This window comes from Dermacentor silvarum, chromosome 8 (assembly GCF_013339745.2).
Source record: "Dermacentor silvarum isolate Dsil-2018 chromosome 8, BIME_Dsil_1.4, whole genome shotgun sequence".
NCBI classification, from domain to species: domain Eukaryota; kingdom Metazoa; phylum Arthropoda; class Arachnida; order Ixodida; family Ixodidae; genus Dermacentor; species Dermacentor silvarum.
The window spans coordinates 99,599,730-99,610,795 of NC_051161.1; positions in this window are offsets into that span (position 1 = coordinate 99,599,730).

Below are 11,066 nucleotides of genomic sequence, written 5' to 3' on the forward strand. Positions count from 1 at the left end.
GTCGGCACATCATGAAGCTGGGCGAGAACAGTCCGGCGCATATGCGAAGGGACAACTAAGAGTCGGTCAGGGCCGTCAGGGCGCATGTTACAGCGGTACAAGACGCCATCGTGGAGTTCAAACATTCGAAGGGAAGGGTCGGGCGTCGTTGAAGTCAGCCGTTGAATAAGGTCTTTTAAGAAGTCGTCCCGGCGTTGTTCCGCTCCGATATCGTCAAAAGCACTCAAAGAGAGAACGGTGACAGGAATGCCGGCCATAGAAACGTCAGGTGGGTCGACAGGATGGCGCGACAAGCAGTCCGCATCTTGGTGTAACCGGCCTGTCTCGTATACAACTGAGTAGTTGTATTCTTGAAGGCGCAGAGCCCATCGGCTAAGGCGCCCAGAAGGATCTTTCAGAGATGAAAGCCAACACAGAGCATGGTGGTCAGTAATGACTGTGAATTGCCGGCCGTACAAATAGGGGCGGAATTTTCCCACTGCCCAAACGAGAGCCAGACACTCGCGCTCAGTGATGGAATATTTGCGCTCAGCAGGGGAAAGAAGGCGGCTGGCGTAAGCAATAACACGGTCTTGTCCTTGTTGTTTCTGGGCCAGGATAGCTCCAATACCATGGCCGCTGGCATCGGTACGGACTTCTGTTGGAGCTGACGCGTCAAAGTGAGCGAGAATGGGAGGGGAAGTAAGCAGCCGGATCAGCTCAGTGAAAGCACGAGCTTGCTCACAGCCCCAAATGAAGGCAGCGTCTTTCTTGAGGAGCTGAGTAAGAGGGCGTGCAACGTCCGCAAAATTGCGGACAAACCGACGAAAGTAGGAGCAGAGGCCCAAGAAGCTGCGAACGTCCTTGGCGCACGTGGGCACGGGAAAGTCTTTCACTGCCCGGATTTTATCTTGATCAGGACGGACACCCGAAGAATCGACGAGATGTCCGAGCACAGAAATTTCACGACGACCGAAGTGGCATTTGGACGAATTGAGTTGTAGCCCCGCCCGACGAAAAACAGATAGGACCGTCGATAGGCGTTCGAGGTGCGTCGCAAAAGTGGGAGAAAAAACGATCACATCGTCCAAGTAACAGAGGCAGATGGACCACTTGAAACCGTGTAGTAGGGCGTCCATCATTCTTTCAAATGTGGCTGGGGCATTACATAACCCGAAAGGCATGACTTTGAACTGATAGAGGCCGTCGGGAGTAATAAAAGCCGTTTTCTCACGGTCCATTTCATCGACGGCAATTTGCCAGTACCCGGAGCGAAGGTCTATGGACGAAAAATATTGTGCTCCATGGAGGCAATCAAGGGCATCGTCAATGCGTGGTAGCGGATAGACGTCCTTCTTGGTTACCTTGTTTAGGTGCCGATAATCTACGCAAAATCGCCAACTGTTGTCCTTTTTCTTAACTAGGACAACAGGGGATGCCCATGGGCTACAAGAAGGTTCAATGATGTTACGAGAAAGCATCGTATCAACTTCGTGTTGGATGATGTCTCGCTCGGTAGCAGAGACGCGGTAGGGTCGCCGATGGATTGGGCTCGCATCCCCGGTGTTAATGCGATGTTTCACAACAGATGTTTGTCCGAGAGGACGGTCTCCAAGCAGGGGCGTAGCCAGAAATTGTTTTCGGGGGGGGTTCATCGGCCCGACCGGGGGGGGGGGGGGGCAAGCGTCTGTTTTCCTCTACGTGACGTGATCGATAATAAATATCGGTAGTTTAAGCAGACTCTATGCATGGATATCAAAGACATGGGACACCCCCCCCTCTCGCGTGTGTGTGTGCTTGTGAAGAAATTAAGTAAAAAGTCATGTAAGCTCAGTAAAATACAGGAAGCACGACAGGTACAGTGGGCGTTTGGAGCAACCGTCTCTCATCGCGCCACTCAATGGACCAGTCTTCGAAAACGCATCACTGAGACGACCCGCCCGATCGGAGAAGACATCATTAATTGTTAATCTCCGTTAAGCGTAGATGGCGTCGTCCTCGTCGTGGCGAAGTGCGTTTCACAGGTCAAGGACGTCTATACATGTGAAAATGCACGTGTTACCAGGCTATACCTACTCCCATAGCAATAGCTTGTTCGCTGCGTCCTTGCGCTAGAAAACTTAAATACGCGTAAAAACGAGTAATGCTTTTTTTACGAAGCTTTCGTCGCCTTGCATTTCCTGCGGCAAGTGCATGGGCCGCTGTGTCTTCCGCTGTGTGCGAGCGTGCAGCCGTCATTTGCCTTTACGTCAACAGATTCAGAATTGTACAGAATATTTCACCGCACTGCATAGTTATGGCATGTGTACGCATTCTAAGTAGTGCGTGCGAGTCATTTCTGCTTCACTTAGGCCGGTGCAAACAGGAAGTGGCCTTGTACCTCACAGAATCTCGACTGATTGGTGTACTAGTGATGCAGGAATGAACTCCGGTCTTGTTCAGTGCATAGTGCACATAATCAATTTCTCAGGACGCGTGAATTCCGACGAGAACTGTCAGCGCATGCAACAAGAGTTTACTTACGCTGTACTGCGCACAGCAGTAATCCATGCTTGTCGGCTGTCTGTTTCATGCATTCTGTTGCGAGTCGGTGGAATTTCACTGCTGGCATCAACCCTTGCGTGTGTACATTGCTGTTTTGGGATTCCACAACACAACAGCAACTACCACCCTTTCGTAATTGCTGGTTTGGGATTCATAACACAACAGTATACCTAACAGCCTTCCGTAGGGGCGCAATCGCAAACGAGAGGCGTTTTGCGCTGCAGACTATGGCTACGTTCACACTTGGGAAGCGGCAAGCGGGTGGAGAGGCCAAAGCGGCCGGAAAGGCCAAAGCGGCCGGAAAATCTTTTCCGCGCATGGCCAAGTTCACATTTGTGTTGCTACCACCGCGGCCGCCGCTGCCGCTTTCGTCCACATCCATCTAGTCTGCGTACGTTTGTCGGCGTGGTGGCGCTCATTATCGCATTATTTCGAGCGGTATGTTCATTCACTGACCCACCCGTCATCAAAAGTGATCATCTTGCGCAATTTCGCGTGTCATCTGCGACCTTCGGTAAGTTCCTCGTTGGCGTTCCGTAATTCTCCTCACACGGGCGCGGTAGCGCTGTGTCACAGGTTGCTGCCTAGGCGTGATTATATTTCTTTAATAGTTTTTATTTACAAGTTGTAATAACATTCGATCATTTCGTATTATTTTCGGCGCCTCCAGGACACGAAAGCGGCAACGGGAACACCAAAGCTAAAACCCGGGCTGGCCCTTGTGTTGAGGTTCGCCGAAGCCTGCGCGTCCTACGTGACACCTACGCTCTCAATCTATCGTCGCGACGAGAAAAGCACCCCGCGACTTCTGCAACATACCGTGCACGTGCGAGGAGAATTATGGAGCGCCAACGAGGAATCTGCCTAACTATTGTCTGCCGTGGAAGTGGAAGAAGAAATGGCTTTTATACTTCTACCTACTTGTTTTCTAGAAATGGACAATGAATAAACGGAAGACGCGGACACCTCGGAAACGGAGGTGGTGGGTTTGCTTGGCTTTGCTAAAGTGTTAGAAGTTGGGTCACGCCAAGCCTTCGTTGCCGCACCTCCTGTCGCGCGACGTTGATTACTATCGCGAGTATTGCTGACAGTACGTTTTAGTACTTCTCTTGTCGTACAGCAAGGGGTGGTTCTTGACCGCGTCGATCAGCATTGCAGCCTACACTTTTGGTGCCATGTTCAATGTTACAACCGGAAGTTTACATGCTAGTGTAGCTTCCGGTCGAGCAGAACGACTTTCCGCCACGTTTCCGCTTCGCCATGGCGAAAAAATCGGTCCGAGACCAATTTGGCTCGCCGCCTGTTTTTCTGCCTGTTTTGCCGCCTAGGCGGGCGGATTTTTGCAAGATTTTGCTGCTTCCGCCAGATTCGAGACCAAGTTCCTACGCGAACGCGGCCTAACCGGTACCTGAAGGGAAGCGGCGGAAATGTATACCGGAAATTTCGACCACCTGGGGACTTTAACGTGCACCTAAATCTAAGTAAACGGGCCTCGAACATTTTCGCCTTCATCTAAAATGCGGCTGCCGCATTTGTTGCTTCATTTGTTGCGCATTTGTTGCGCATTTGTTGTTTCAGAATGCGGCCGCCACATTCGCGCCCAAAACCTCACATAGTGTCAAGGCCTTGACAAACGCCGTGACAGTTTTTTTCCATATGCAGACATGATTCGCTGTAAATTACCAACCCAAACGGAAGCGCCCAGGAATGAAAGTGTGAAAGTAGCACCGGTTTCTGGAAATATGTCAGCGCGAAGCGACGAGAGCAAAGGGTGGGTTAGTGTGTGTGTGTGTGGGGGGGGGGGTGCAAAAAATTTCGGGGGGGTTTGAACCCCCCCAACCCCCCCCTTGGCTACGCCACTGTCTCCAAGGTCGAATAAGTCCCAGTACGAGGCAAGGAGGCAACGTAGTTCATTGGCACACTGGGGCGGAAGGTCGGGCGCGATCATTTTCATTAGGGCATTCAAGTCTGAAGGGGCAGGAGGCACAGCAAGAGTTGCACACGAGGAGTCGTCAGCATTTAAACCCGAAATCTGGTAGTCTTCGGCCGGCGTGATTTGCGCAAGTGATATGCCGCGCGGGAGAACTTGTGCACTAAGTCCAAAGTTCACTAGCGGAAGACAGGACGTGTTGTCCGTAATGGTAATGACGGTGTGAGGAAATGCGACGTTATGCGAGAGCAGGACATCCGGATTAGGAGATACGATGTAGTCACCGTCTGGAATGGGCGGAACGGGTGAAACACCTATGTAGGTAACGGCAAGGTGAGGGAGGCGAATATGCTCTGTGGAACATAGCCGGATCGGAGCACTATCGGGGGGATCAATAGCAACAGGTAGAGCGAGTTGCACAACACCAGCAGAACAGTCTATCAAGGCGGAATGGGCTGAGAGAAAGTCAAGTCCCAGGATTAGGTCGTGAGGGCAGTGTTCTAGGACATAGAATAAAACAGAAGTATGATGATCGGCGACACTCACACGAGCTGGACACATGCCAATAACGGCCGGCGTTCCCCCGTCGGCGACTCGGAGCACAGGCGACGGGGCAGGAGTGAGGACTTTCTTGAGACGATGGCGAAGCTGAGCACCCATGACAGATACGTGCGCGCCAGTGTCAATCAGAGCCGTAACAGGTACACCATCCACGTTCACTTTGATGAGGTTCCGATTTGTAGGCAGGCTCAGAAGAGGATTTTGGCGTCGGGGCGGTATAGCAGCATCACCTCTAGGTGCTGCACCTGTTAGTTTTCCGAAAGCGTGCGCCGGAAGGAGCTGGGCGACGGTGACCGACGCGATGGGGGCGAGCGGGAGGAGCGGCGATGTGGCGAAGGAGAGCGGCGAGAGCGGGCGGGCCGAGAGGAGTCGCCAGGAGTTACTAGTTGCATGCGCGGTGGGAAGCGAGAAGCAGCATGAGGCGAGCGGTCGGATGGCAGATAGGGCCAAGGGGTCGAATTCCACGAAGAGCGGCAGTGACGTGAAATGTGACCGATACGGCCACAAGTGAAGCATATTGGCCTGTCGTCGGGAGTGCGCCATTCAGTCGGATTGCGATACCGCGGAGGGGCATTCATGTTGCGAGGGCGCATGGCAAAGGCGGACGAAGCGTAGTCAGGCCGATTAACGGAGCAGACATTCGTCAAGCCAACGTTGGCCAATTCCTGGCGTACGACGGTCTAGATCAGGGAAACGGTGGACTGGCAATTGTCGGAGCCAAGGGTTGGGGTTTGGATAGGAGATGCGGCCTCGATTTCACGCCGGATGATGTGGACGATGTCATCAGAGCGATTGGGTCTGGGCAGACTGCGGAGGTCTTCGCAGGTGGACGTAGCAGCCGTGTTGGGGAGGCGGGGAAACGGGTGGGCAATGCGGCGGCTCTTGGCTTCTTCAAACCGCCTGCATTCGGTAATGATGGCTTGTACAGTAGAAGAATTCTTAAAGACGAGGAGGTGAAAGGCGTCATCTGCGATGCCCTTAATGACATGTGCGACCTTATCAGCTTCGGACATTCTCGGATCCACTTTGCGGCACAGAGCGAGCACGTCCTGGATGTATGTGAGGTAGGACTCAGTGCACGTCTGGACACGCGAAGCGAGGTCTTTTTGAGCGGCGCGCTGACGTCCAACAGGCTTGCCAAACAAATCCGTGAGCTTCTGTTTACAAATGTCCCAGGTGGTAAGTTCCTCTTCGTGGGTCTGAAACCAGACGAGTGCCGTTCCCGCGAGATAGAAGATCAAATTAGCCAGCATGGCGGTCTGGTTCCAATGGTTGCTCTTGCTCACCCGCTCATATAGTTGAAGCCAGTCTTCAACATCCGTGTTGTCAGTGCCGGAAAAGGTGCCGGGGTCGCGCGGTTGTGCCAGAATGACGGTTGGCGTGGGGGCCGACGAGCCCGAAGCATCCTCGCCTTGAGCTGGCATGGTAGATGCAGCCAAGGAGCGCCCGCTGCGTAAATCCGTCTTGAACTTGAGCCCGCAAACTCCACCAAAAATGTTACGGGGAAAAGGAATAAGAAATGTATTTACAGTGTATTTACAAGACTGGCAGCGGCTGACAAGATCATAGTAAGCACGCGAAGTCCCGAGCTTCGTCTTCTTCAAGTGCTCTCAAAACGTTTTCTTCATCGCTCTGTCACAATATATAAGGCGCGTCTGTGTAGCTCTCTGCAAATGCGTTTGTGGCGCAATGGGTTCAACGCTCGGCGATCTATCGTCGCGGACCGAGAGGTCGTGGGTTCGATTTCCAAATTTTGCATGTTTGTGGAACTTTTTCTTCTGGTTTCTTTCTTTGTATTATGTTCGTGTACATTGTAAGAACGTCATTCCGTATTTCCGTATGACGTATTTCTGTGACGGAAATACGTCAGTGAAGTCTTGGTGGACCCCGGCATAAAACACTTTCGTGTTAATATTTCCGTGAAGCTCTTCCTGAAGTCGGACCCGGTGCGAAGGTCAAATTCGTGTTTGCGGAGCCGCAGGTTGGTGACACCTGTGAGGTAGAAGGCCACATTTTTCAGCATAATATTATCGTCCCATTAATTGTGAGTACTCATGAGTGCCGCAAGAGGACAGCCAATCATCACCGTCGTTTTCGTGAGAGCGGCTGAAGACTGCCGGATGCCGTTGACTCCGCGAGTCTTAACAGAAACGTCACAGTTTCACCTGAAAGGTGAAGCATTACTTGCGATAGCAGATTAGTAGACAGCTATACGGATTAAGAATAGTAGTTTTATCGGCCGTGTAATTTCGTAAACATAGCCATACTAACTAAAAGAATAGCATGGCGTCATGCGCATACAAGCAAATGTGAACGCATCTCACTCGATGACCGCAGAAACTCGCTGCCAAAACACTCCAGTCAGTAAGCGCAGCCGCAGCAGTGAGGGCACCAACGTGTCTTCTCAAATCAATGCTAACTAAGCCACGAAAACACAGCACAGGCCGGACTCTGTCCCCGTCGCAGATGGCTTTCAAGATAACACAGTCGCCCAGGCGGGTGCGCGCGGCGTTCCACTGTGGGATGACGTACAAGTGCATGTTTGCGCAGACGACGTGCATTCTTTGCGTCAGCGATTGATATTCACTCGCTGCATAGAACACTACGATCATATTTATCAATACTTGAAGATTTACTTGAGAATCTTGGTATGCCATTAAATGTTAGCAAGAGTGCCTCGCTTGTATTTCCATTACATATACCTGTTAGTGTATCCCTCGAATGCCATTAAGAAATTATCCCTCAGCGTACCTTTACTGAACCTCGTGGCGTTATATATACGATCCCAAATCTAGCTGGTGCAGCCACATTGAATGTGTTACTTCTAACATGTCTAACGTCTAACATGCGCTGTTCTCATGATTCGCCAACTTGGTCACCGCAACTCTGGGCTACGCTCGGACACCCTCATTGTGATTTATCATATGTACGAGTGTGTTCGACCAACATTGGAATTTGGGTGCGTTTTATTCTCTGGTGGGCCAGCATACAAGATGAACCTCGTTGATCTTCTAGAGTGAGAGGGGCTGCGGATTTGTCTCACATTGGCAAAAATTGTTGCTAATAACGTATATTACCAAGACCGATTGCCCACACTTGTTTGCTGATTCCGCATTCTTACGGTGAAAACCTACTTTAACATTTACGCATCTTCATTCAGACGATCGCAGTATGTGTTTACTGAGGAAAGACTTACGTTCTTTAAAGAAACGTGGTCCCGTCTATACAATCCGCATGTTCGTTTCGTGCAAGCACAACCTGAACCATTAAAAGTTCATATAAGTGAGATCATACCCCCCAAAACCCTGTAAGTACTACTAAGAATGAATTTGACCACACATTTCTCTCTAACGCTCAACACCTGCCCACTAGACATTGAAGCGGTTTATTACAAGATAATTTAGCGCAATTGACAATCAATAATGTAATACTGACGGATGCGTCAATGTGGGAAGAAAAAGCGGGTGTAGGCATTTCTCCTGAGGCGTTATCCTGGTAGTGAATCTTCCTGATTTCACAAAGAATTTTCCGTCAGAATTATTAGCATTTACCTTAGCGCTTCGAAATGTTCCTTTAAATATCCAGAAAGAATCCACCATTTCTTCGACACCTGTAATAGTGACCAATTCGTTCTCAGTGTGCACAGCACTCACCTCATCCTCAGACGGTACAGTTCTGAATGAACTGGAATAATTATTCCCTTAGACCTTACGTCTGGTGCGCTTGATACGGGTAGTAGATAATCGTGGTTTGTTTTTAAATGAGATTACCGATACACTTGCACGTATGTACCTAGATGGACCAATCGTGTATATTCTGCCGACTTCTGGTTACATCACCGCGGATAGATTTAGAAAATTGCCTCTTTTAGAATACTCTGCGAAACAGACATTCCAAATAAACGACTTAAGCCATTTGGGTTGGTACAATACTTGTGTCCCACACGTGAATTGGAAATCTGGCTCACAAAATTACGATGTCGTATTCCTCCATTAAATTTTTATCGACACATGTCTGTATGGCCCTGTCCCCTCTATTTCATTTCTACAAAGAACCTGAAACCATTGCTTATTTTCTATCAACCTGCCATAGATCCGGAATCCAGAGAAAAAAAATACTTCAAAATTTCATCCGGAAAATTTGGCATTGCTATAAACACAGAGCAATTTGTTTCCTTTGGGGCATCTACTTTGGGTTTTAGCCAGAGGAACGTATGCATGGCCGTATGCAAGTTGCTTCTGGACATTGCGACCAAAAGCAGCCATCACGTCACCTTTCAGTGGCTACCTGTACAATGTGGCGTGATAGGAAATGAACAAGCAGACGCTCAACCTAAAATATCTGTAAATAATGCGCCAGAAGTAAGCATCGCGTTCTGGCGAACAGACACGAATGCCCTGCTTCGGTGCGTTGTGCGGAACGATACACTTAAGTACTGGCCCAATCCTGATCGACGACACAGGCGACTGCACAAATGGGACCCAGAAATGAAGTTCCGCATGCCTCATAAACTGAAGATGAGCATAACAAGTATGTTACACTGGATTCGTCTTGGTGTTGCACTCAGGAGGCGTTATACGCATATCATCGGCTGCAGTGACACTGGTTCCAACTGCGATCACTGCCCAGTGCCAGAAACACTTGACCACACATTTTGCTCATGCCCAGCGTACGCGCGAGAACGGCAGAGCCTCATTTCTACTATTCAACGAGTGACTAAAAGACCAATATCTGACGAGATTGTATTAGGTCCTTGGCCTGACGTCAACAGCGCAGCTGTGGTCATCGAAGCGGCTATAGCCTTCCTTCAAGCCACTGGACTCGATGTACGACTCTATAGTATGACCTCCACGTGATGGACATGTATATACGCACCTCCTAACCTTATCACCATCATTCATCGCTCTTTTTTATCCCCCCCCCCTTCCCCAGTGTAAATTAGCAGGCGAGATCAAACTAACGCTCAAGCTGACCTCTCTGCGTGTCTTCAAATAAACCTCTGTCTCTCTGTGACACAACGAGAAAACCTAGTTAATGTACTATTTTGTTAGTTATTTTTACAATTGCAATTTAAACTAATTTACTGATTTATTATTTGTTATATTATGAAATTGCAATTTAAATTGAGAACATTTTATTACCTTCTAGCTAGCTGTCCTTCCAAAATCACACTAAAAGATGGCGCTAACATTATTTTGTTTCATTGTATAATTTCAACTCTTCCCTCACATATGCTTTTTCCCTCAAGTTTTCGCCCCCAGCCCCACCCGTTTAACCGCCGGCTTCTTGACCAATCCGCCGTAGTGGGTACGCGCCATAATTTAGGAAGCAAGCAAGCAAGATGTCGGATTCCTCCTTCCTAGTGCCGTTCAAGGCGTGCCTGCCCTCTCATGCTTTGAGGAGGACGTCTCACGCCAAAGCACCTGCGGCCGGCAAGGCGTTAGCGCTGCCGGAAGCCAATCAGCACCGACCGCACGAGAACCGTGTGAGTCATGCAGCCCCGGCGCCGACGTCCAAGCCCGGTATTCGCGCATTCACCGAGAAGACGCACGAGCAGGACCAAAATTACGAGTCGCTGTCGCCATTCGTGGCCGTCTACGTTGGCGTACTCTTCCTCACCGGTCTTGGCGTGCTCCTGTACTTGGTGGCGTCCAGCCGACAGGAGCTCCGGAACGAGACCACAACCGAAGCACCGCACCACTTGCACAACGAACTTGCAGGGTCGCCGACGATATCCAAGTCACCGTCTCGAAGTCCGACTGGTAACTCGGCGTCATCGCTCGGACTCTCGACCAACGCTGCTACGGAGAACACGACTATTGCCGGCGGCGACTAGTGTTACAGCTCCTGATCTACTGTACGTCAAGTGAGATCAATCAGTGACATTATGCCTGCAACGACGCTTATAGAGGCATCGTCTATTCCCTCGTAAACATTGGTTCTCAAATAAACGAAAACTGTAAAGGGTGAGATATTTATCTCTCGCACCTCGGTTGTGAAATAGCGTGACGTGTTTTTACTGTCTCGAACAACACCAGCCGCGCCAGTCAAC